General features: G+C 40.1%; 1 pseudogene; it reads right to left on the bottom strand.

Moving 5' to 3' along the window:
- Positions 1 to 408: 408 nt before the first annotated feature.
- LOC104857858 lies at positions 409 to 23,887 on the bottom strand (annotated as a pseudogene).
- Positions 23,888 to 24,093: the final 206 nt, after the last annotated feature.

Below are 24,093 nucleotides of genomic sequence, written 5' to 3'. Positions count from 1 at the left end.
ACAGATTCAGCAAGTAGTATGAATATTTAAGGTCTTTCTACTTCTCTTAAAAAACAAAACAAAACAAAACAAACAAACAAACAAAAAACAAACAGATGTCTCACTAAAGAGTAATAAGAAATATACCCTATTTTAAGACATTCAACTTTCTGAAACTGGCCCAACTATATAAAATTTTAAGAATCATGTGAAAATGTGGAATCAACACTATGAAAACTGTGACAAAATTAAACATTACTATGTTGAAACTCTTTCTAGCTTTAACTAAAAAATAGAACTCATGAGTCTTCTATAACTTTAATTTTAAAAACACAGAGAAGTGAAAGTGCTCTTTTTCAAGAAGTACCAATTTTCTCCCTCCTATATAACATGGAATGATTTCAGTTCTCCTGTACGAAAAGCTGAATTTTAAAAGACGAGTATTGCAATGTTTAATATAACAATTTTAATCAGTAGTCGCTGTTGGGCTGGGCCCCTAACAAGTCTTCGTATCCCTCTTTGCTTCTGTGCATGCTGCTTAGGATGCACTCCTCATAAAGGAAGTCGGCAGTCAGCTCGTCCTGTTGTCTGTCTCGACCTTTCCGGCTATATCCATCTGGAGTTGTCTTTCTGCAGTTTCTAGCGGAGGACTCCTACAGCTAGAGCACAACATCCGATCTCTTACGCTTCATGTGTATCCAGGCATGGACTAAATAAAAACTATGGGCCCTAAGCCGTCCCCTTCATGGGAATGTTTATTCAGAAAGCAATGACAACGTGCAGAATCCTTGGGAATCCTCTTTGGCAGATCTTTCAGTTCTGTATTTGTGTTGGCCAAAATTATAATTTCATTCTTTATATGTATTTTCAGCTGCACATAGTTCAGCTGTCTGTTACTCAGTTTTCCCAAAGCCTGAAAAGCTCCCTGCGTATAGGCACGGGCACTCCTTGTCGTGTTTGGCGCTTACTGTCTACACCCACATCAGTCTGTACCTGGTTAATTTTAATCTTTAATTCTTCCTCCGCCACAGTCCGTGGGGCGGGGAAGACGGAGACAGCAAGTATTTCTTATCCCCATGTGCGGAGACATCTTCCTTTGCTGCACCAAATACTGCATCTTTAACGTGGCCGCCGTCTAACTCCTTTTTCAGAGTTGCTCCTGCTGCTGCACACAACATTCTTTGACGAACATGACCATGGTCTGGAGGCCACGCAGTGAGCATCCGAAGTCTGCATTTTCCATCTGTGGCTCTGGCAAGGACATCTTTCACATCTGCATTGGCTTGGATGCCAGTGTGTGGGACGTGGCTGCGGCCGCGAGCTTGGCCTTGGGCTCCGGCCCGGGGCCGCTTTTAACTTTTTGAGAAGACGCCTAGAAGGGAAGTGGCCGGGTCAAATGGAACCTCTAGTTTTAGTTTTCTAAGGAATCTCTGTGCTGACTTCCACAGTGGTTGTACCAGTTCATGCTCCCACCAACAATGCACAAGTGTTCTCGTTTCGCTGCAGCCTCACCAGCATTTGCATGGGTTTGACTTCTTGTTTACGGCCATTCTGTACGAGTGAGATGGAATCTCAGTATTGTCTACCACTTACCAGTCCACATATTTAGATATAGGATGACCAAAAGTTACGTTTTTGGTCAGTGTTTATAAGATCATATAACAGGAAATATAAAAGTAACATTGCATCAAATTTATTCAATACAAGAACTGGCTAATAAAAGGACACAAGCCCGTGTGCGGCTGGGGATAGTCGGAGCGTAAAGAAATGTGCTTCCCGCCGGAGGGGCAGCCGGATGAGCTGCGAAGCGGCTGGCTTGCATTTCTTGAATGACCGATGGTGTGGAACATGTTTTGTTTTTGTTTTGGCACTGGGGATCTAACTCTGTACCTTGTGTTTGCGAGGCAGGCAGCAGCACCCCTGAGCTAAATCCCTGGCCTGAACACTGCTTCATATGTTTATTTGCTGTTTGCCCTTCTTCGTCTGAGAGGTGTCTGTTCGTTTCAGATGTCCATTTTGGGATTGGGTTTTTGAATTTTGGGGGGATCTCAATTTTTTGAGTTTTTTATATTTTTGAGATATAATTCCTTTGTCTGAGGAACAGCTGGTGAAGTTTTTTTTCCCTTCTGTGGGCTGTTTCTTCATTCTGCTGGTGGCTTATTGGGCTGTGCAAAAGCTTTTTAATGTGGTGTTATCCTAGTTGTTAATTCTTTGTAATATTTCCTGTGACAGGGGCTTTGTTCATAAAGTCTTTGCTTACATCTCTATCTTCAAGGCTTTTACTTATTCTATATAGTTTCCAGCAGATTGTTTATATTTTCATATTTAAATCTTTGATCCACTTTTATTTTAGTGTAGTGCATGGTGAGAGATATGGGTTTAGGTTCAACCTTCAGCATGTAGAAAGCCAGTTTTCCCAACACTATTAATTAAAGAGGACATCTTTCTTCCAGTGAGAGTGTTTGGTCTCTTTGTCAAAGATAAGGTGGCTGAGTGTATTTGGTGTTGTTTCTGCATCTTCTATTCTGTTCCCTTGATCATCAGGTCTGTTTTTTCTCCCAGTACCATGCTGTTTTTGTCATGGTAGCTTTGTAGTATAACTTCAAGTAGAGGACTGTGATGCCCTCTGTCTTGAATTTGTTGCCCAGAATTGCTTTTGCCTCCTGCTTTGCTCTTCTTACTCAGGGTTGCATTTGCTATTCTGGGTCTCCTCTGGTTCCACAGGAATTTTAGAACTGCTTTCTCCAGTTCTGTGAAGAGTACTGTTGGAACTTCGATTGGTGTCACACTCAGTCTGTATGTCAGTTTGGGAAGTATGGCATTTTGACTGTATTGGTTCTACCTATCCAAGAACAGGAGATATCTTTCCATTTTCTGAAGTGTTTTTCAATTTCCTGTTCCATGAAAACTTCATGGTAGCAATCTTTCATTTCCATAGACAGGTTAATTCCTAAGAAACATTTAATTTTTTTGTTGCTACTGTGAATGGTATTTTTTCCTTAAACTCTTTCTCAGTGGTTTCATTATTACAGGAATGCTATTGATTTTTTTGTGTCAATTTTTGCATCTTGCTACATTACTGATTTTGGTTATTAATTCTAAGAGTGCTTTGGTGGATTTTAAAAATCTTTTATATAGAGTATCATGTCACCTGCAAATTATGATAATTTCACTTTTTCCTTTCCTATACATATGCCTTTTATTTATTTTGCTTGCCTAATTGCTGTTGATATTGTTTGGAGCAGTATGTTGAACAGGAGTAGTGATAGAGGACACCTTGTTTTGCTCCTGATTTTAGAGGGAAAGCTCTCAGTTTTTCCTCATTTAACATGATGTTGACAGTAGGTTTGTCATAGATAGCTTCTTATCAGGTGGAGATAAGGTCTGTCTGTATCTATTTTCTTCAGTGCTTTTATCATGAAAGGATGTTGGATTTTGTTAAAGACTTATTCTGTATCTATTGAGATGATAATGCGATTTTTGTCCTTGCTTATATTTATTGATTTGCACATGTGGAATCATACTGGCATACCTGAGATGAAGTCTACTTGGTCATGATGTATAATCATTTTTGATGATTTGTTACATTCCATTTGCCAGTAACTTGTTTAGGATTTTTTCATCTAAACCTATTTGTCTATAGTTCTTTCTTGTTGGATTCTTTTTTATTTTTTTCATACCGGGGACCGAACTCAGGACCTTGTGCTTGCGAGGCAGGTGGGGGAACCACTGAGCTAAATCCCTGAACCTGGTTTGATGCTTGCCTGGCTTTAGAATCATGGTGTCTTCCAGGAATGACGTTGAGAACACTCCTTCCTTTTCATTTTCATTAAAGAGCTTGAGGAACATTGGTGTTAGAACGTCTCTGAAGATCTTGTCGACTTCAGCAGTGAACCCACTTGGACCCGGCCTAAGTTATTTTATCACTGCTTCATTTTTACTGCCTGTTATTGGATTATTCATAGTTATAAAAACAATCTTCTTGGTTCAATTCTGGGAATTAATATTTATTTAGGAATCTATTCATTTCCTCTAAATTCTGCAATTTATTGCCATGCAGGCTTGTAAATTAACAATGTGTATTTCAGCAGTGTCCATTGTTATTTTACCTGTTTCATTTCTAATTGCTTTGATTTGAATATTCGCTCTCCTTTTTTTGTTGGATTGGCCAAGTGTCTGTCTATTTTGTTTATTCTTTCAAACAACCAACCAACTCTTAGATTCATTGTTTGTATTGTTTTATTGATCTCAATTTCATTGATTTCTATAATTTTCTTCTTAGTACTAGTTTTGGGTTTGAATTGCTCTTGCTTTTTCAGGACTTTGAGGTGCACTGCTAGGTTATTTATTTGGGCTCTGTTTTTGTGATGTGGGTATTCACAGCTGTAAAATTCCCTCAGAGGACTGCTTTCACCGGGTCCTATAAGTCCTGGCACATTGTACTGGTATTATTATTTAGTTCTAGAAACTACCTTATTTCTTCTAAGATTTCTCCTGTAACCCGTGTTTAGTTAAGAATATACTGTTTAGTTTCCATGTATTTACATAATTTCTCTGTTTTCTTTTGTCATTGATTTCTAACTTCATTGTGCTATGGTCTGATATGAGGGGTATAATTTCAATTCTTTCACATTACTTAAGGCTATGTTATTGGCTAGTATGTTGTATATGTTGGAGAATGTCATGTGCCGCTGAAAAGTATGTGTCTTATGTTGTTGGGTGGAACTCTGTAGATGTCTACAAAATCCATTTGTTTGATGGTTTTGTTCAACTCTGATATTTCATTGTGGACTTTCTGTCCAGTTGATTATCTATTTATGGCAGAGGGGTATTGAGGACTTCAATGTCATTGTGTTTATGTCTGTGTGATATTTTATGCCTAGAAGTACTTGTTTTATGAAGTTGGGCACACCATCGCTACCTCTTCCTGTTGGATTGTTCCTTTAATCTTTGCCTCTTTTGATCAGTTTTGGCTTGAAGTCCCCTTTGTCGGACAGTCATCCCTGCTTTTTATTTTTATTTTTTTTTAACATTCTAAGACTTCTCTGACCCACATCTCCAAAACTTTCCTAACTCCTTCTGTAGACAGGTTCCAAAGTCTTCTGAACTACATGGTCAGGTACAATCACAGCAATGTCCCCAGGTATCTGGCACCAATTTTTCTGTATCAGTTGTCTTTCCCATCACTTGACACAATGCCCAACACCCACAGCATAAAAGAGGAGAGGTTTAATTTGGCTCAGATTTTAAGGGGATCCAGCCAGTGATCAGTTGATTCTGAGGTAGGAATGTCATGGAAAAATGATGGTGCAAAGCAAAGGAAACAGTGCAGGGGAGCAGCAACAAAGAGGAAGGGGCCAGGGACAGGCAGAGGTCCCACCCACCAGTCCATCTGGAACTGTGCTCCTTCCTCTCCTGGTACATCCCACAGGTGATCAAGTGGCACTCTTCACTACTACAACCTGGATATTGGAAACTATAATGCCCTGGTGAAAGAAATGGAAGATGATACAAATAAGTGCAAAGATAGCCATGTTCATGGAATGAAAGAATATTGTTTAAATATCCACATTCCTTGGCATGGTGGCATGGACTTGTAATCTTAGCATCCTGGGAGGCTGAGGCAAGAGAATTCCAAGTCCAAGCCCAGGCTGGGAAACTTGGCAACTGAGCAAGACCCTGTCTCATAAAAAAAGTAAAAACAAAGTGCTGGGCATGTAGCTAAGTGAGAAAACCCTAGGTTCAATCCCCAATGTCTCAAAAAAGAAAAATCCATACTACCAAAAGTGATCTACAAATACAATGTAATCTCTATTAAAACACTAATGGCATTCTTTGCAGAAATAGAAAGGGAGAACCCCAAATCACTAAAACAATTTTTTTTTTTAGCAAAAAGAAGAAACGTGGAACCATCATACTTTAAAAAGAAAGAGGCATCATACCATGTTCAAACATATTACAAAGCTACAGTGATCAAAACAATGTGGACAGAGTGTGAGGCATACACCTGCATTTCCAGCATTCTGGGAGGTTAAGGCAGGAAGACCGTAAGTTCATGCCCAACCTGAGTAATTTAGCAAACCCTGTCCCACAATAAAATTAATAATAAAAAGAGCTAGTGAAGTAGCTCAGTGCAAAGGCTCTTGGTTCAATCCCCAGAACTGCCCCCCGGCAAGGCAAAACCCACCACAAAAACAAACAGCTCCCCCAACAAAGCACTAGAATATAAACAGACACATGGACCACTAAATGCAGAAAAAGCCTCATGCAGTTACAGTCATTTGGTTTTCAAGAGAGGTCACACAATGTGGAGAAGCAGTCTCTTCAAAAAGTGGCACTAGGAAAACGGGGTATATACATGCAGAAGAATGAAGTTAGACACTTATTTTATACTGTATTAACATCAACACAAAATGGATTAAAGATTTAAATATAAAACTACTGAAAGAAAACATGCAATGACATTGTTTTGATGATATTAAAAAATACAACTCCAAAAGTGCAGGCAGCAAAAACAAACAGACAAATGGGATTACATCCACCTAAAGAGCTTCTACTTACATATCTAAGGGAATAATCAGCATAGTGAGGAGATGAGGGGATTCGATATTTTATGCTGTACTTTGGACAAGGGGTTAATAATAAACTATACAAGGGCCTTAACTCCATAACAAGAAAATAATTGATCCAGTTGGCCCTTTGGGGAAAAGGACCTGAAGAAACACTTCTCAAAAGAAGACAGACAACTGGCTACCAGGTGTATGACAAAATGCTCAACATCACTAATCACCAGGGCATCTTAAGGCAAAACCATGTAAGGGTGCTGGTATCATAAAGACTGGTGAGAGCAGGCACTGGTGAGGGTGTGGGCACAGGGCGCCCGTGAATAAGGGTGGGAACGGAAGTCAGTATGGCCATTATGGAAATGGTAAATGGAGCATCCTCAAAATACTAAAAATGGAGCTACCACATGATCCAGCAATCCCCCCTGTGGACACACATCTGAAGGACATGAAATCAGGGTGTCAGAGCTATGTGCACACCCATGTGCATTGCGACAGTGTTCACATAGCCTGGCACAGAATAACTTAAGTGTACATCTGTGAGTAAATGGGTAAAGGTGGTACACACAGTGAAGTTCTATTCAGTCTCAGAAATGGGGCATCCTGTCATCTGCAACACAGAGATGAGCCCAGAGGACACTGTATTGAACATACAAGCACAGAAGAGCACAGAAAGACAATTACAGAATGACCTCATTGATACAGGAAAGCTTAAAAAGTTGATTTCACAGAAGCAGAGTAGAATAGCAGTTCCCAGGGTCCAGGAAGGGAGAGAGATTCTAGGGAGAGATTGGTCAAATGCTAGATTTCAGGTAGGAAGTCCATGTGATCTACTGTACAACAATATGATGGCCAATTAATAATGTATTACATTCTTGAAAACAACTAAGAGCAGCTTTTAAGTTTTCTCATCATAAGAAATCAGTATATGGGGTAATGCATATGTTAATAGCTTGCTTTATCCATCCAATGATTTTATGTTCACTGTCATCTAAAAAAGATAGATATTTAACAGACAAAACTCCATTATTAGCTTTTTTCTTGGCATTGGGCATTAAACATAGGGGCCTTTGCTATACCCCCAGACCTCTAAAAATATATTTTAAAAACTCTGTTTTTGAGACAGGATCTTGTACATCGCATATGTTGGACTTGAACTTGTGATCCTCCTGCCTCAGGCTTCCAGAGTGTTTACTTTTCTTCTTGAAATTGTATTTTCATTCCAGTTTTCCCACAGCATTGTATCTTTAAATAATGCAATTTTATACTTGAAAGTCTAACATCATTCTATCAAACATCTGTGAAATAAAATATATAGGTGAAAATGTCATCTTTTCTCAAAGGTAAGGGCTACCTTAGGGTGTTATAATTAATACACTATTATTAAATCGATGTAAATATTGTAGATGCTCATAAGTATTAAGCCTGGAGTTAAAATTTTATAGGAACTGCATTACTTTGTGGGGCAGACACACTTTTTATAATGAAGTCATGCATTCACAGGTAAATTTTCCTTACTGCTAGAATGAGACGGAACTCAGTATTAGCTATGTTCCTATTTTAATGAACATTAAATGAGAAATATTTACATAGTAAAATCAAATGGAGTAATTTTTAAAACATCATTTGATTCTTAGAAATTCTTCTAAGTTATATACTCAAGTTCACAGTGATAAAATTATACTTAAATAGCTACTGACCATTGTTACACCCACATTTAATTTTATTGAAGGCAAAAATATAGAAAAGTGAAGGTTTCCAAAGGAGTGTTATCGAGCTCTTAGAATCATCAATATTCTCATTTTCTGGAAGTATTCTGGGAAGGCTGCACAAAGTCTTACCAAACGCCCTTTGATATTCCTGCTGTACTTCCTCCTAGAGGACAGTTGAGTAAAAGTCAGCCCCACAGAATCAGAAACTGCATCTTCCAGTGTCTCCACTGGCTCCGAATGGAGACTGCATCTGCAACCTGTGACATTTTTGAGACAGGGTCTCACTATGTAGTTAAGACTGACCTGGAACTCACTGTGTAGCCCAGGCTGGTCTCAAACTCACAGCGATCCTTCTGCCTCAGCCTCCTGAGTTCTGGGATTATAGGCATGTGCCACCACGCCCAGCTTGTAACCTGTGATTTTTTTTTTATGAAAGATTGCAAACATACATGACAACAAGAAATAAAGATACTAAATAGAAATTTCAAATAAGCGTATGTATGACAGCCAAAAAAGGATATGAAATAAACAAAAATTTATGCAACATAGACTGATAATCTAAATACATTATTAGTTTGATATGATCTTCAAACATTGTATGTACTTTCTCATTTTCTTTTTGTATAATATTTTTGAAATAATGTATTTACAAATAAAACAAAGTTTCATATTATAGTTGAGAAACTGTCCTCAAAATTTTATGATTTATAAACTCATTGGTTTTATTAATTTGATAAATATCATATGCTTGTTGATTGTATCACTTACATTTTCTAACAAAACTTCCCACAGAAAAGAAATATACTTATATTTGAAATCCAAAAACAACTAAAAGTGTTCACATTTTTAAGATCAGATTTTTCTGTTTCTATTTTATTATATCCCATACTTATTTTTATATTTTTATAAGCATAATGATAGAATTTAACACCAATACACATGTGATATTCTTCCCAAATGACTATGAATTAAATCAAATATCTAATTTAGAGAAAACATAAGGTTGCCAGAGAAACTATCCATATGCCAAATGTGAAAAATCCTACCACATTCATGACTTGTTTCTCATTTAATAGTGCACACATATGTGTAAAAACATACCCCCACACATATACACAATGCATATTTTCTACAATACAATATAAACTTTGGTATAATAAAACAGTGAAGTGATGTGTGGAATGTTTGTGATTTTTGCGATTTGAGAAAAACAAATATCATCTTTGAGGCAGTTGGAGAATTTGTAATATGTACCAGATACTGAATGATATTAATGATTTATTATCCATTTATTTAAGTATAGTTGTGATAAAATTTACTTAAAAATTAATATTCATTATCAGTAGAAAATAGGTATAAAGATATATTGATAACATAACAGAATTTGTCTTAACAAATTTCCAACCAAACAAGCTGTAGTGACAGAAAGGAAGTTTGCAGAAGGCAGAGAGGAGAATGACACATGGACCTTAACACTTTTCATATCTCTCATATATACAGATTTCATAAATTCTCAAATAAAAAAGCAAAGAAAATGAGAACCAAAATAACTCATCAATTTGGTAGGCCAATGTATAAAGACAAGGATTAATGTGCTGATAAATTTTAAAAATATGAAATGTAAAGCCTGAGATTTAGCTCAGTAGTGCTGCACCTGCCTAGCCAGACCAATGTGCTGAGTTTAATCCCCAGCACCAGGGGAAGAAAAAGAATAAAAGAAAAAAGAAAAAAAGAAAAGAGAAAAGGAGCATATGTGCTTTCTAACATACTGAGTATAGATTGAAAATGAATTATTTGTTATCTCTTCCTCTTGAATTGTTCCCTTCACAAGGATGTAGCGGCCTTCTTTGTCTCTTTCAATCAGTTTAGGTTTGAAATTTACTTTGTCTGTGAGTAAGATTGCTACCCCTGCTTTTTTCTGGGCTCCTGTTGCATGAAGAAGTTTCCCGTCCTTTCACTTTCAGTCCATGGGTTTCTTTTTGCACTAGGTGTGTCTGGTATACAACTTATTATTGGATTTTGCTTCTGAATCCATTCTGCCAGTGTAACCTGTGATTTTAAAGGAATCTCAAAGCACCTTAGACTGGTGTGAGTCAGAGAGGCGCGTTCGTAATAGCACTGTACATGGATTAATAGTTTCAAAGATATATATGCATTGGAGAGAGGGAGGAGGAACCCACACCGATTTAACAGAGTAATTTTTCTAGATCTGAAGGCATAACATCCTAGATCTGGGAGCCTTGTAATCGATCTCCATACAGAGAAACGTTCTGCGGTAAAGAGGCAGCTTAGTCCGGGAGTTTACAACAACCACCACCCCGCCAAGAAACAAAACCACCACCAAAAAGGCAAGGCTAGAAACAAATGTGGAATCTACAAGATATAATTAATGACGTCACTGTTCGGAATAGAATAAATATCGCTTAGCAAGTTAGTATAAATCTAGGAGACACATAGGCATGAACAGGTCAGGAGGGAAGGGGCTGACAGGACTGTGCTCCGGGAGAGCTGAATCCAGCCTGAAGCAGCCGTGGATGCCACGCCACGCTGGAGAAAAACTGACGCAGCTGTTCCCCCCCGCACCGCGTGAAGATCTGAGCGCACAAGGGCGGCTCCCTTGCCAGCCGTCACTCATGTTCCTCTGACTTGGAGTCTGAGCCCCCGGCTGAAGAGCTTTGGCACCTGGCCCTGAAATCAGTCTGTGCCCCCGAGGATGAGAACAGAGCTCACGTGGGACCCAGAGATGGAGGGGTGGGAGGGAAGGGGGCTGGAAAAGCACGAGGATGCTGCACACGCGGCCACTGCAGGAGGGCGGCCACCACCGCTCACGCAGAAACGCAGGCACGTTGCGTGGGAGGAGCCAGCTGGACTTGCAGAGCTGCAGCCCTGGGATGCTCTGGGGCTCCGATCAGGTCTCCCCTTCCGCAGGCCAGGAACCCGGAAGGCACCTGGGCTTTCTTTTCTCTTTTTGCATTGTGCACATCAGAGTCATATTGATTTTGTATCCCAGACACTTTTACATGTGTCTGCTTTTGTCCATCCCCTGAGCCATTAGTGCAGGACTTCAGTATCTCTTTCTGCGTCCTCGTGAAAATTCTGCAAGCTGATCACGGAATTTCCATGCGCCGCAGCCCTCCATCGCATTCCCAACTGGCTCCCCCAGAGAGCTCGCTAAACTGTAAAGCATATCATGTTACTCCCCTCCTTAAAATTCAATGACCTTCTGTTACAAACAGAATAAATCTCCACCTGCTTAGTGTAACTTATAAGGTCCTTCACGACTGAACTCTGACTAGTGTTACCCCAGACAAGCAATTCTGTAAATGTAGTCCTTTCCACCTGGAATGCTCTTATAAATATAATACCTCACTGTACCAAGGGATTATTATTGCCTGGCTTTCTTCCATTCTGGAGAATAGAAATTTTTTTACTATAAAATATTTCAAGCACATAGAAAAGTAGAGGGACATGCTAAAAATACCATCAAGCTTTGTCGCATTTTAAAACCGGGACACTTCCTTCAGATGTACCTTCTTTCTTAGGAAATGAGTCATTGTAGATACACTCGGGCCCCTTATTCCTCGCCTCTCCTCCTGCCACCTCCAGAGGTAGCTACTCCACTGAGTTGGGGCTTAATCATTTTGAGCTTGGACATTTCTGTTTCCACAGATTATGTACTGCACCATGGTGCACAGCTTTAAGCCTTCTGTGAATGGCATTGTACGGCGCGTAACCTGCAGCTTGCTCAGCAATGCCTTCGGGATCTCCCTAGGCTGACGGCCGGTTGGCATTCTGGTGAGTGAACATGCCGGGGTGCACTTACCAGTTCTCCCATTGTAGGGTTTAGGTTGTTTCCGATTTTCCTTCACTGCAAGCATTTACCGCACTAAACAATTCGCATACATCTCTCCTGTGTGAGTACGGGGTGTGGGAGGCCTTCCTAGCTTATATACGGAGAGTGGAATCGCTAGCCAGAAAATATGCACATTTTAAACTTTAGGACTCATTTTTCTCCAAAAATTCATTAGAAAAATGTTTGTGTACATTTATCCCCAGAGGTCATAGAATCTTGACCCTCCTAGTCAAGAAAACTGCAAGTACAAATCTAGTCTAAGTATGAATACATAACCCTACTCAAGATGAGTTTCTTTTCATGGTGCTGTGAATCAAACCCAGGGCTTCTTGCTGCTAGGCGAGTGGTCTGCCACTGACCTTCATTCCTGGCCCCCAGGTGAGGAAACATAAAATTTATGAGGGCCTTCTGCACGATTTGGTCTACATTCAATCACGAGATGTTTAGTACCTACTACACACGGGCATGCATGCGTATGCTTTATTTCTATAAGTACAAAGGGAATCATGCAGTCACGGCTGCACTTACCAGCTCCTTTCTAGAGAAACTGCTGCTGACAGCCTTCTGAAGAACTGGCTCTCTCCTGAGTGCCTAGGTCCTGGGCACCATTTCTGTTCATTCATGCAGTCAGTCAGCAAATGGCTACTGGCTGCTTCCTGCAGCACTGGTGTCAATCAGGGTGCAGTGGGGAATCAGTGAACACGGTAGACAAAGTCCTGTCCCTCCAGGGACATCCTCTGGTGGGGATACACAGAGAAATCAATAAACACACACCCAATATGCCAGCCGGTAATCACAGGAAGAGCTAACAGAGGTCTGTCTGGGGACCTTGTTGCACAGGTGATTTTTAAATAGGTACAAAAGGAAAGTCAAGATGGAGCCGTGGGGACCCTTCCGAGCAGAGGGTGAGTGAGCACAAAGGACCTGAAGTGGGTGCAAGCTCTGCACATTTGAGGACTGTCCAGGAAGTGGGTGTCGTGGAGGAATGGGCAGAAGGATCCAGTGGGTCCGAAGTTGGTGGTGTTGGGAGGGAACTGCTGATTTTGTTCCATTTGGAATGGGAAGTCCCTGGAGGGATCTGACGAGGACAATGCCATGATCTGATTTCAGCTCTTCAACAGCCACTCTGCCTTTAAGAAAAGGAGACATTGGAGACCATGTGAGAAGCGACTGACTGGACCCCACTCAGGCTGGAAAGGTCCTAGGAAGGGGTCAGACCTCAGACGTATTCTCAACAGGGGCCGACCAAATTTAGTGCTGCTTTGGCTGCAGAATGTAAGTGAAAGTGAGGATTCCTGGATGACTCTAAGATTTGCGTCAGTAACCGAGGACGTCCTTACGGAGATGGAGAAGATTAGGGTAAGAACAGACTGGGGGATGAGTCAGGAGTTTCTCTGGGGATATCTGAAGCTGAGATTCCTGCAAGACTTAGAAATAGAGTCTGTAGTAGACGGGGAGATGTATGGACTTGGAGCTCATGGCGGAGATCTGGGCCCGAGACACGAATTAAGTGTGTGACTGGAAGACATTTCCTGGGGAGTTGGTGTGAAGAGGCCTGACGAATAAATCCTGCTTCTGACACTGGGAGCCCTTGGAAATGAAGGGGGATCTGCCAGGGGAGACCAAAGAGCTGCTCTTTCAGATAGGAGCAGAACCAAGAAAACCCGGTGTCCCAGGAGCTAAAGAAGAAAGTGTTTCTGGGAGAGGATGTGGAACATCCTATTAAACATTTGTAAGATTGCACGGATTCAAAACAGGCTTTGAATTCAGCAACAGAAAGATTACTGGTGACCTTAGCAAAATGACTTCAGTTAAGTGGTGGAGTCAGATGACCATTTGGAGTAGGTTCAAGTGTGTCTTAGCTACTTTTCTCTTGTTGCTGAGCCAAAGTACCTGCCACCCAGAGTTACAGGGGCAGAGGGTGTATCTAGCTCTTAGTCTGTGGAGGTTTCAGTCTATGATCGGCTGGCTGCAAGGCAGGTGGTGTGGCAGAGGGCATCGCAGAGAAGTTATGGTGAGCAGAGGGCAGCAAAAGCAAGCAAGCGAGGGAGAACGCAAGCTTCTCTCTGTTTCTTAAACTGTATCCAGGCTCCTGGGATTAGGGCTGTGCCAGACCCATCAGTGGACAACATCGTGATCACCCCTAATCCCAGCATCACACTCTCTAGATCCAGCCACCTCTGAAGAGCCCCACTCTGACTGATGGGGCTTTGGGGCCATCCAGACCCAAACCATAATGACGAGAAAATGTGAATAGAGATGTTGGAGGAAAAGACAACAGGCAACTCTTTTAAAGGGGAGTTTTTTGGGAGGAGCTCTCTGAAAATGCATAGGGCCTGGACTTCGAAGGCACCCAGTGGAAGGCAGCGTGACCTTGGCAGTGTTGTGGGTATGGACACGGTTACTTTATTCTTTGTCGTGTGGCTGCCACCTTCTTCGACTCACTGTCTGCAAGGTGAATTCATCCGCAGTCTTCACGGTCACACTGAAGTGCGCCCCATCCCTTGTTGGCCTTTAAGACACAGTGGCTCACTGTAGCCTCCATGAGTTTCCAACACAGAGTGCGGTAGGTATTACTACTTGTCCTTCCCAGATGGACACTCATGAAAAAAGCGCTGTGCTTTTCTAGGATCTGCAGTGCCAAGTTTGGGTCTCCTTGGTATCCAGTGATGCGTGTTTAATGTTCTTTGCATAAACGGAATGATTTTAAAGAAATATGGGGTTCAGTTATTCCCTTCCATTCTTTTCTTTTTTTCTCCTTCCATTTTTAAAGAGACAGAGGTGCATCCTAGTTCTGGGAGGGAAGGAACAGCACTGTCTATCCCAGGTGAACCTGAAAGTATTCCTGTGGAGTGTTAGGCAAAACTACTTTTTTTTTATTATCACAAATATTTCCAGTTGAAGTCAGAGGAGGCATCACTGGTTCACACCACCAAGGGTCTCTGGGGTGTTTCAGCAGGTTGCTCTGTGGTGGCACTGAAGTGGGTGACCCTGCAGTGCGTCTGTCCCACGCACCATTAGTCCAAGCTGAGCACACACTTGGTGTTTCACAAGGCAACTGTGCTTTCCTAATATACCTTCACCAAGCACTGACATCATTTCATTCCCAAGATCATTTCGATCGCATTCAGAACAGTATACTATCGCACTTTGGAAGCCCCTGGAGATGAAACAAATATTTATTTCTACATTCAGTCAGCTGTGCTTTTCTTTCTCTAACTTTTCATGGCTGAATGGCCCTGCGTGTTTTGTTTTGTGGGTTATCTGGCCAGCAGGGCAGCTGTGTAACTGATAGCTCAACATCACTCCTAAAGAATTTAATCCTTTTGCATTTACTGCCTGTGTTTATTCTTGGGATTCTGCTATGAATTAACAAATTCATTTCCTGTTAGTCACAATGAGGCTAGAATAAATGTTTCCAGCTAGGGACCCAGTAAACCCAGTGTATTCAAGGTGGTAACAAGAGACCAATTCAATTCTGAGAAACATCATTAAAAGGAAAAGATAAATCAGATCCATGGCCTTACTCAGCAAGTCTTACCCTACAGGAAGTGGAGCTGAACCTCAGCTGTACTTTGGAGTCTTAGCTTAGAGTGACTGCTTTGCATTTTTCTCAAGGGCAGGAAAATCGGATCTGTATTCTGCTTGTCAGGCACGCTGTGCAGAGGGCCACCTTCACTGGGGCTGCTCGGAAGGCCCAGAAGTCTCGGGACCTTGCCGGATTTTGATGCACAGCCATGAGTTCCGTGAGTATTAATTCTGCTCCACTGCTTGTCATCTGAACTGAAAAGTGCTGGTGCGTACATTATACGAGGGGCCTGCCAACGCCCCGTTAGTGCATTGGCACTTTCAAGGTCATGGATCTCCGCTGCTGTCCTTACTGCAGTGCCTGAAGCTTGTTGCTATGGCGTCCTCTTGCTCTTATCTTTGACAACTGCATGAGCTGTTGTTCTTGAGGAAATGGACACTACCTTTTGTTCACAAAGCAAGTTATTTGGAGAGGTCAGTGTGTAGAGCATAGCACTTTGTTCTGCTTCTGTGGGGAAATGTGTGTGTCACAGTCCCCAGGGTGCCCAGTTGGAGGTCTGGCTTATGTTTATGTATGGGAAATAACTCTACAGAAATGATCACTGTACATTCACTTGTTATTTGAAGGAAACCGCTTTCACCAAGCTGACGTTCTGAGAGGCTCCACTAAAGGAAACAGAACGAAACCACTGCGATGGGGGAGGCTCTGTGGACTGCGGACGCCCTGCCCTCCTCCCTGTGGTCATCCTCAGGGTGGGGAAGCTCTGCCGTTCACACTGAGATTTCGCCAAGCGCTCTTCTCGCGTATCCTGGGGATCCGCATGTGAGGGATCCAGGCTAAGCTAGGGGAATTGACTGCACTTCCTGCTATGTTTTGTAATAGTGGATCTTATGCTTTTGATCCACTTTAGGCCAGAATGTAAACCATCAGATATGGAATTGTCTAGCCAAGAAAAATGAAAATCATATGTTAGTAGCTCCTGGGAGTAGATTGAAGTAGATAGAAACGAAGCTGGAGGCTGAAAGGAATCATGTTTTTATCAAGAGGCACGTGAGTTACCCAGGTAGGAGATCATCTGAGTGGAAATCCTCATAAAGATGAGGTATGCGAACGCGTTCTGAGAACGGTGCAGGTGTGCTGTATAAGCAACAGACACAAATAAAGACCGTGTGCTTTTTTAGTACGCGTTTACTTATTTTTGTCTAGCATTCATCCCAGTACTCCAGGTACATGATACAATTTTAGGAGCGTTCACTTTAACATTCCAGACTTAGATTTTCTAACCTCATTTCCAATCACGGCTCACATAGCCTCGGCGGCTGTGGGACCAGAGCCCAGGAAGGCCGGCCAGGAGTCTGCGTCCGCTTGTCCACAAATGCTGGCAAATCCCTTCTGGAGCATTGGGATGGAAGCCAGCCCTCATCTGCTCAGGTAAGGTAAGATAAGTTATTATCCAGAGCAGGAGAAGTTTTAGTGTAAGGAGGGCTGCAATTAGGTTAGGCAAAGGCAGCCCCACACTGTCAGATATTTTATTAGGAACGAAACATCTTTAAAACGTTCCTGTTCTTGTGAATCAGTCTTTATTCTTTTGTATTTATAGCAGAGAACTGAATTTACTTGAAAAAAAAGTACCTTTGTTACTTAAAAAAATGGGAAAGTTTTTATTTAGGATCAATATATGCTGGACTATGAAAGGAAGTATTTGTCCTATTTTATCTCAATAAGCAACTCTGAGTATAAGCCAAATTATAAGAAATAGACTTGCTTTTTCTACAAACATCACAGTGGTTCAGAATGTATTACAGAGTGGAAAGAATAAGAAAAGTATATGCATTATGGGACACCAAAAATGCTACAAGAGAGGTGATTGTAGCAATAAACTCCTACATCAAGCAGGAACGCAGAAAAAAGCAGGAGTAACTATCTTATTTGCAGACAAAGTAAATTTCAAACCAACTATGAAGAGAGACAAAGAAGGTCACTACATCCTCATAAAAGGAACAAGCCAAGAGGAAAAATGACAATCATAAATATATACACACCAAACACTAATGCCCTCAAGTACACAAAACAAATATTAAGGGACACAAAACAACGAATAAGCACTAATACAACTATAGTGGGGAACCTCAATAACCCATTGTCACAAATAGACAGATCATCTAGACAAAAAATCAATAACAAAATACTAGAACTGAACCAAGCTTCTCAACAAAAGGACTTAATAGATGTCTACAGGGTGTTCCACCCTGTAAATCAGAATATACATTATTTTTGGTTGCACATGGATAATTTTCCAAAATAGACCACATACTAGCTCACAGAACATGTTTAAGTAAATGCAAAGGAAATGAAGTTATCCCATGTACATTATCAGATCTTAATGCAATTAAACTGGAGATCAATAGTATAAGAAACCACAAGAACTTCACAAACACATGGGAATTGAATAACACTCTCCTGAACAATCAATGGATCACAGCAGAAATTAAAGAAGAAATTAGACAGTTTTTACAATTTAATGACAATGCCAGCACAACATACAAGAATAGGGGATACAATGAAAGCAGTTGTATGTAGGAAATTCATAGCAGTGAATGCTCACACTAGAAAACAGAGCAAGTTCAAATAAACAACCTAATGGTGAATCTTAAGCTCCTAGAAAAAGAAGAGCAAGAGAAACCCAAAGCTCATAGAAGGGTGGAAATTACAAAGGTAAGAGACGAAATCAATACAATGGAGACTAAGAGAATGATAAAAAAAAACAATGAATCAAAGAGTTGGTTTTTTGAAAGAATAAATAAAATTGATAAACCCTTAGCCAACCTTACCAAAAAGAGGAACAAAAGGCTTAAATTCATGCAATTAGGAATGAAAATGGTGAAGGCACAACAGATTCAGGAGAAATCCAGAGGATCATTCATACCTACTTTGAGAAACTGTACTCTCATAAAACAGAGAACACAGTATATATGAATTACCAAAGTTGAACAAATAAGACATAACAATTCTAAACACCCCAATTACAATCAGTGAAATTGAAAATGTAATTAAAAATTAATTAACAAAGAAAAGCCCAGGTCCTGATGGCTTCACTGCTGAATTCTACAAGACATTTAGAGTAGAACTATTGCCACTACTCTTTAAACTCTTCAGTGAAATTCGAAGGGAAGCAATACTCCCAAATTCATTCCTGAAGCAAGTATTACTTTGATTCTAAAACCAGGGAAAGACCCAACCGAAACAGAGAACTACGGGCCAATCTCCCTAGAGAACATAGACACAAAAATCCTCAATAAGATACTGGAAAACAGAATTCAGAGGGTCATTTAGAAGATCATATACCCTGACCAACTCTGATTTATCCCATGGATGCAAGGATGGTTCAACATATGTAAATCAATAAATGTAATACACTATATTAACAGAGTCCAGAAAAAAAAACATATGATCATCTCAATAGATGCAGAAAAAGCATTGGACAAAATTCAACATCCATTCATGATTAAAACCCCACAGAAAATTGGAGTAGATGGTCTTTATCTCAACTTGGTAAAGGCTATCTATGAAAAGCCAACAACCTATATCATACTAAATGGTCAAAAACCGAAAACCTTCACACTAAAATCAGGAACAAGACAAGAATGTCCACTATGACCACTCCCATTCAATATATTTATGGAAACATTAGCCACAGCAATTAGACAAGAGAAAGAAATAAAAGCAATAAAGATAGGAAAGGAAGAAGTGAAACTGTCATTATTTGCTGATGATGTGATACTCTACATAGAAGACCCAAAGAATTCTACCAAAAGACTTCTAGACTTGATTGACATATTCTGTAGAGTAGCTGGATACAAGGTAAACACTAAAAATCAATAACCTTGTACACAAATATCAGAGTCACTGAAAGTGAAATTAGGGAAACAATTCCTTTCACAATAGCATCCCAAAAAATGAAGTATGTAGGAATCAATCTAAAGAAAGAAGCAAACGACCTCAACAATGAAAGCCACAGCACTCTGAAAAAAGAGATTGAAGAGGATATTAAAAAATGGAAAGACATCCCTTGTTCCTGGGTGGGAAGAATCAACATAGTGAAAATGGCCATACTTCCAAAACTGCTATACAGATGCAATCCAATCCCTATTTAAATCCCAACAGTATATTTCATAGAACTCGATCAAACAATCCAAAAATTCACTTGGAATCAGCAGAGACCTAGAATAGAAAAAGCAATTCTAGGCAACAGAGACAACCCCCAATTTGAAATTATATTACAAAGCTACTGTGATAAAACAGCATAGTACTGGCAAAGCTACAGACCAGTGGATCAGTGGAACAGATTAGAAGATGCAGAAACATCTGACATACTCAAATACCTCATCTTTGATGAAGGAGTCAAATATCCTTTCTGGAAGAAAGATAGCCTCTTTAATAAATGGTGTTGGAAAAACTGGATTTCAACTTGTGAAAGATTAAAACTAGACCCTTATCTTTCACCATGCACTAAACTAAAATCCAAGTGGATTAAGGATATAAATATTAAAACAGAAACACTAAACTTGCTAGAAGAGAAGTCAGGTAGAACTCTCGAAGACACTGGCATAGGAGAATACTTTATGAACAAATCATCAGTAGCAAGGGAACTAGCACAAAGAATGAACAATTGAAAAATCATCTTTTTAAAAAGCTTCTGCACTGCCAGGGAAATCACAAGCAGAGCTAAGAGACAACTCACAATGTGGGAAAATTTTTTTCCAGCTGTTCCTCAGACAAAGGTCTACTATCTAGACTGTATAAAGAACTCAAAAAAATCAGATCCCCCAAATATAAAGGCCCAATTAAAAAATGGGCATCTGAAATGAACAGACATTTCTCAGACCAAGAAGTAAAAGTAGCAAATAAATATATGAAAAAAATGTTCAATATCACTGGTCTTTGGAGAGATGCAGATGAAAACAACACTGAGATTCCACCTCACCCCTGAAAGAATGGCTGTTATCAAGAAATCAACCAGTAGCAAATGCTGGCAGGGTTTTGGGGAGATGGGAACCCTTCTTCATTGTTGGTGGGAGGGCAGGCTGGTGCAATCACTGAGGAAATCAATATGGAGATTCCTCAAACAACTAGGATTAGAGGTCCCATTTGACCCAGCGATTCCTCTGCTGGGTATCTTCCCAAAAGAATTAAAAGGCTCACGTAACACAGCGATATCTGCTCACTCATGTTTATAGCGGCACAGTGTGTAACAGCTAAAACTTGGAAACAGCCCAACTGCCCATCAACTGGAGACTGGATAAAGAAGATGTGGGTTTTTAATAAAATGGAGTACTACTCAGCCATAAAGAATGAGAAACTAGAGACATTTATAGCTAAGTGGATGCACATTGAGGCAATACTCTTAAGTGAAATTAATAAGTCACACATGTGTAAATACCAAATAGTTTCTCTGGTGCAAAAAAGTAAAAGTGTAAATAAGGATTAAAATGTATAATTGATATTGCATAATAGGAAGAAAAGTCTAAAAGAGTAGAGGAAGTGGGATGGGTAGGGTAATGGTAAAAAGGGAAAATAAAAAAATATGTGAAAAGGCAAAACATGGAAACAACGTTTTTGTAAACAGGGAAGGGTGGGGGGAGGGAGGGCAGAGGAATGGGGAAAAAAATAAGAACCAAGATAGGTCATGTAAAGGTACAAGATCCCAATGATAACTGTAACTGTATTATATATCTAAAATCTACCAATAAATTTAATAATGATAAAAAGTAGAAAAATTTCAATTAAAAAACCTAACTAGAAACTCAAGGAATAAATCAAATTTATAGAAAAAATGATTTTAAAGGATTAGGAGAGGGATAAATAAAATTGAGACTAAAATACAATATAAAATCATGAAAAAATGTATTTTTTGAAAAAACAAATTTGACAAAACTTTATCTAGACTACCTAGGAAAAAAAGAGAGAAGATATAAATGAGTATAATCACTGATGAAAAAGGAGCCAGTACCCATTAAATTGTGAGGCATTTCCTCCGAAATACAAAGGGCCATTAGGTACTACTGAGGAGATTCCTGTACACTCGTGAAATGTGGAAAACAGAGAAGAAATGAATACATTTCTGGACACAGAACTTCCCAAGGTTGAACCATGAAGAAATGGAAAAGCTTAGCAGATCAATAATGGACAAATAATCGAATTGGTAATAAAAAGGCTTTCAGTAAAGAAAAACTGAGAACTAGGTGGCCTCACTCTTGAATTCTACCAAACCTTTAAATAATCAGTTCCAATTCTTGTAAGATTATTCCAAAAGGATGAAGTTCTTTCAAACTCATTCTACAAGACCAATGTTACCCTGATATTAAAACCAGGGAAGGACATAAAAAAAAGAAAGTTATAGCCCGATATCCCCGGTGAACATAAATACAAATTTAGTATAAGATAATGAAAACCAAACCCAATAGCACAATAAAAAGATTAGATTCCATGATTTATCCCAAGGATGCAAGGATGATTAGACAAATGCAGACCAATAAGCCCGATAGACTACATTAACCCAATGAAGGACAGACCCACACTACCTCTCAGTCAGTATTCAATGAAGTGGGCATCTCCTCACAGCAAAGACTGCCAAGACACTATACGGAGAAGAAATACACCTCATCACAGCTGAGCCATATGTGACAAGCTTGTAGCTAACATCCCTACTGAATGGAAGGACTCTTCTCCTAAGATCTGGAACATAATAAAAATGCCTATTTTCACCAGTCCTATTCAACATAGTGCTGGGAGTCGTAGCCAGAGCAGTAAGGAAGAGAAAGAAATAAAAAGCAGACAAGTTAGGAAGAAAAACAAACTATCATTGTTTGCAGATGTGATTTTATAAAGAGAAAAACCTAAAGATTTCTCCAAAAATATGTTAGAACTGATAAATTTGGTAAAGTTGAAGTTGCAAGATCAGTAAACAAAAAGTGGTACAATTTCTACATACCAAAAATGAACTTGCTTAAGAAGAAATTTAAAAAGCAGTCCCATTCACAATAGCTACAAAAATAAAACATATGAGTAAATTTTAACAAGCAGGTGAAAAAAAGGTCTATAATAAAAGCTGTAAAACACTCATAAAATAAATTAAAGAGGTAGTGCACAAAAATGGAAAAAAATCTCATGTTCATTGATCGAAAGAACTAGTGTTATTACAATATCCCTACTACCCAAAGTGAGCTACAGATTTAATGCAATCCCTACCAAAATACCATGAAAGACTTCACAGAAATAGAGAAGAAAATACTCCAAAAATCACACGGAGCCACTTAAGACTTGAAAATACCCAAAGCAGGCCTGAGTTAAAAGAAGTTGGATGTATCACAATACTTAACTCCAAAATATACTACAAAGTTATAGTAACCAAAATAGCAGTATTGGCATAAAAACAACATAGAGACCAATGGGACAGAGCAGAGCACCTAGAAGTTAATCTATGCACCCACAGCCAACTATTTTCAGCAAAGATGTCAAGCACATACATTACAGAAAGGGAAGTCTCTTGAGTAAATGGTTCTGGGAAAACCAGATGTCCACATGTAGAGGAAGGAAACTAGATCCCTACGTCTCGTTAACATTTTTAAAAAGTCAAAATGAATCGAGGACCTAAGTGCAAGATGAGAAACTATCAAATATCTAGAGCAAAACAGGGAACACTCCAGGACTTTGACTTAGGCAAAGCCTTTCTGGATGAGATCCCTCAAGACACAGGTAACAAGAAAAAACTGACACGTCATCATGTCACGCTGAAAACTTCTGCACAGCAATAGAAGGAATGGACCGTTGAAGGAAACCAGCAGAATGGGAGGAAACATTCGTGATACATTCATCTGACAAGGGGTCCATGTCCAGAATATAAGGAAGTCAACACAACACCAAGCTCCCCAGATAATTTGATCTTAAAATGCACTATGGATCTGCACAGCTCTCAAGACTTACAAATAGCCGACAAGTCCATGGAAAAATGATTGACATTCGTGCTTAACTGGGTAGTGCAAACCCAACCACAGGGGCTACCACTGTGGCTGAGAGGCGAGCACTGCAGAAACACGGAGCAGTAGCGCGTGTTTGCGAGGGTGCAGCAGCCGGCAGCAAGATGTGCTGGTGCAGCCGCGGCGGATGCAGCGTGGGGCCTCTGGAAAGCGGAGCCGGGACGGCGTCGGAGCCAGGGATCCCTTGGAGGGCGGACATCCCAAGGCGAGGACATCACTGTATCAGAGACAACTGCGCCGTTAGGCTTTTGCAGCACTATTCCAAAAGCCAAGGCAGATAATCAGCCAAGCTGCCCGCGAACAGATGAACGGATAAAGAAAATGGGACATACACACACCGTGGAATATTACTGAGCCACGAAAACGATGAAATCCTGTCATCTGTGGCAACATAGTTGAACTGTGAAGAGACAACGTATCG

Source organism: Fukomys damarensis, unplaced genomic scaffold, assembly GCF_012274545.1.
Source record: "Fukomys damarensis isolate Sample0158 unplaced genomic scaffold, DMR_v1.0_HiC HiC_scaffold_27, whole genome shotgun sequence".
Classification (NCBI taxonomy): Eukaryota; Metazoa; Chordata; class Mammalia; order Rodentia; family Bathyergidae; genus Fukomys; species Fukomys damarensis.
The sequence above is the reverse complement of the archived record's forward strand: the minus strand, read 5'-3'. Positions and strand labels throughout refer to the sequence as shown.